Below are 3981 nucleotides of genomic sequence, written 5' to 3'. Positions count from 1 at the left end.
AAGGGGATTCGTAAACAAGTTTAAGATGTCCACCCAAGTTCTCAAAACCCCTATGTTAGTAACCTCGCCAGGAGCAGAGTATATGGCCACCCAAGGATGTTTTCAGATACCATTGGCCATTGGTAGGCATGTTTTCCCCTCAGACCTCATTGTTTTGGAATCGCAAGGTTTGGATGTGATTCTGGGAATGGATTGGCTATCGTTGTATGGAGGAAACATCGATTGTGCCAACAAGACAATTTGGCTTACCACCCCAGAAGGAAAAAGGATCAAGTATGTATCCAGGCATATGCCGAAGAGGACTCAAGTAAATTCCTTATCAGGAGTTGTACAGGAGGAAGTACCAGTGGTGAAGGATTATCCGGATGTATTTCCAGAAGAGTTGCCAGGCATGCCACCGGATAGAGACATTGAGTTTTTGATTGAACTTTTGCCAGGCACAGGGCCAATATCTAAGAGACCGTACAGGATGCCCGCAAAGGATTTGGAGGAAATTAAGAAGCAGATCAAGGAGTTACTGGATAAAGGCTATATTCGCCCAAGTTCGTCACCTTGGGGATCACCAGTACTTCTAGTGGAGAAGAAAGATGGATCGCTAAGGATGGTTGTTGATTACCGAGGATTGAATGAAGTTACCATCAAAAACAAGTACCCACTGCCGATGATCAATGATTTGTTTGACCGCCTGCAAGGAGCTAAGGTATTTTCCAAGATCGATCTACGATCAGGGTACCATCAGTTAAAGATTCGAGAGCAGGATATACCCAAGACAGCTTTTACCACCAGATATGGATTGTATGAGTATACCGTTATGTCATTTGGACTGACTAACGCACCTGCCTATTTCATGAACCTGATGAACAAAGTATTTATGGAGTTTTTGGATAAGTTCGTCGTGGTGTTCATTGATGATATTTTAATCTTTTCCAAGGATGAAGAAGAGCATGAGGAGCATTTGCGATTGGTACTTGAGAAGCTCAGAGAACACCAGTTATATGCCAAGTTCAGCAAATGTGAGTTTTGGTTGAAGGAAGTTGGATTCCTTGGACATGTTATTTCTGGAGAAGGAATAGCAGTAGACCCTGCCAAGGTTGACACAGTGACAAGTTGGGAATCACCCACGACAGTTGGAGAAATCCGGAGTTTTCTTGGACTTGCAGGATACTACTGGAGATTCATCGAGAATTTCTCAAAGATTGCTAAGCCCATGACTGAACTATTGAAGAAGGACACCAAATTCAATTGGACTGAGGAATGTGAAGCTAGTTTCCAAGAGTTGAAGAAACGATTGGTTACCTCACCAGTGTTGATTCTGCCAGATCAACGCAAGGATTATGAAGTTTATTGCGACGCTTCTCGTCGAGGACTTGGAGCAGTGCTTATGCAAGAAGGAAGAGTTGTGTCATATGCCTCACGACAACTTAAACCCCATGAGAAGAATTATGCTACGCATGATTTGGAATTAGCAGCCGTGGTGCATGCATTGAAGACATGGAGACATTTTCTCATCGGAAACCATTGTGAGGTGTACACGGATCACAAGAGTTTGAAGTACATTTTCACGCAGAAGGAGTTAAATCTCAGACAGAGGAGATGGTTGGAGCTTATCAAGGATTATGATATGAGATTGCATTATCACCCTGGAAAGGCTAACGTAGTAGCAGACGCGTTGAGCCGCAAGAGCCATGTCAACACCCTCATGACAGGAGAGTTACCTCAGGAGTTAGCCGAGGATCTACGCGAGCTATGTTTGGAGATAGTCCCAAGAGGCTATTTAGCGACATTGGAGATTCAGTCTACCTTGATGGAAAGGATCAGAGAAGCCCAGAAGTCAGACAAGGAGATTAAAGAGATAAAGGAGAAGATGAGCAAGGGAAAAGCCAAGGGATTTCGGGAGGATGAGCACGATACCTTATGGTTTGAGGACCGCGTATATGTGCCAAATGATCCAGAGATCAGGAAGTTGATTTTGCAAGAAGCCCATGATTCACCGTATTCGATACACCCAGGGAATACCAAGATGTATTTGGATCTGAAGAATACTTTATGGTGGACCGGAATGAAGAAGGATATTGCGGAGTATGTAGCAGTTTGTGATGTATGTCAGAGAGTGAAGGCAGAGCATCAGAAGCCAGCAGGATTGCTGCAACCATTGCCGATACCCGAATGGAAGTGGGATAAAATAGGCATGGATTTTATCACAGGATTACCTAGGACTCGTTCCGGCTATGACTCAATATGGGTTGTAGTTGATCGATTGACGAAAGTAGCTCATTTTATTCCAGTGAAGACCACTTACACCAGTGCTAAGTTGGCCAAGATATACATGACCAGGATAGTATGTTTGCATGGAGTTCCGAGGACCATTGTATCAGACAGAGGAACCCAATTTACCTCGAAATTTTGGAAGCAGCTACATGAAACATTGGGAACCAGGCTGGAATTTAGTACAACATTTCACCCACAGACAGATGGACAGACCGAGAGAGTCAACCAGATTTTGGAGGACATGTTGAGAGCTTGCGCACTAGATTATGGATCAAGTTGGGACGACAATTTGCCATATGCGGAGTTTTCATATAACAACAGTTATCAAACCAGTTTGAAGATGGCCCCTTTCGAAGCTTTGTACGGAAGGAGGTGTAGAACACCGTTGTTATGGGACGAAGTTGGAGACCGTCAGTTGTTTGGACCAGATTTGATTAAGGAGTCTGAACATAGAGTAAGGTTGATTCGCGATAGGCTCAAAGTAGCCCAGTCCAGGCAGAAGAGTTATGTTGATTCTAAACGAAAGGAGACAGTTCACGAAGTCGGAGACAGAGTGTATCTTCGAGTATCACCCCTTCGAGGAGTGAAGCGCTTTGGAGTTAAGGGAAAGTTAGCACCCCGTTTTATCGGACCATACAGAGTATTGGAACGTATGGGAGAAGTTGCCTACAAGCTGGAATTGCCCGAAGGATTGTCTGAAGTACATAATGTATTTCATGTTTCACAGTTGAAGAAGTGCCACGCAGGGATGGCTGAGATACCACTGAGAGATACTGTGCCACTGGAAGCGATTCAGTTGGAAAGTGATTTGACTTATGAGGAGAAACCAGTTAAGATTCTCGAGAATGCCAGCCGAGTTACCCGCAGCAAGGTTATCAAGTTTTGCAAAGTTCAGTGGAGTAACCACACGGAAGATGAGGCCACCTGGGAGCGAGAGGAAGATCTACGAAAAAACCACTCCCACCTGTTTTCTAGCCAACCCGAATCTCGAGGGCGAGATTCATCTTAAGGGGGGGTAGGTTTGTAACATACCAAATTTCCAATTTGGTATGTTATACATAGATCATAACTGCATATCATGTTTTATTGCATTTGGACAAATCCTCGATAAATCCTAAGCAACTCAAGGACCCTCGGAGAGAGTTGGGGATTTTTCTTAAATTTTCATATTTGATTTTTATCAAATAATGAGACGAGGATTTTGGTTTTAATTATTTTCTCTCCGGAAAAATATTTCATTCTAAAATAAACGAGAGGAGAAAACATGACTTCTCCAAAAATATTGAAATACTGGAGGTAAAATGTTAAAATCATTATTTGGAAATTATTTGGATTTATTTGCAATTTTTATTGCATTTAAAAAATATGCATGTTTTCAAAATATTTATTTTTGATTTTAAAAATGTTCACCCTATTCTAGATTTTCTAACTAGACGGGGAAAATTTATTTCATATTTTTATGATTTTTATTTATTTTTCTACGCAATTTTCTTCGCGGAACTTATTTAAAAAAAAAAACCCGCGCCCGACTGGGCCGAGGCCCAGCCGAGCCAGGCCGGCCCGCCCGTCGTCTCCTCCCCACGCACGTCGCCCGCCGCCGCTGGAGTCCGGCTCGGACACGGGAGCCGCCGCCGCCTTTGCCCCTCCCCCAAGCCACCTCCCCCCCTTATATACCCCCCTCGCCTCCTCCCTCTCACCCCGAGCGCCGCCACC

Source organism: Triticum aestivum, chromosome 2D (genome assembly GCF_018294505.1).
Source record: "Triticum aestivum cultivar Chinese Spring chromosome 2D, IWGSC CS RefSeq v2.1, whole genome shotgun sequence".
Taxonomy (NCBI): domain Eukaryota; kingdom Viridiplantae; phylum Streptophyta; class Magnoliopsida; order Poales; family Poaceae; genus Triticum; species Triticum aestivum.
This window is presented reverse-complemented; position numbering follows the sequence as displayed.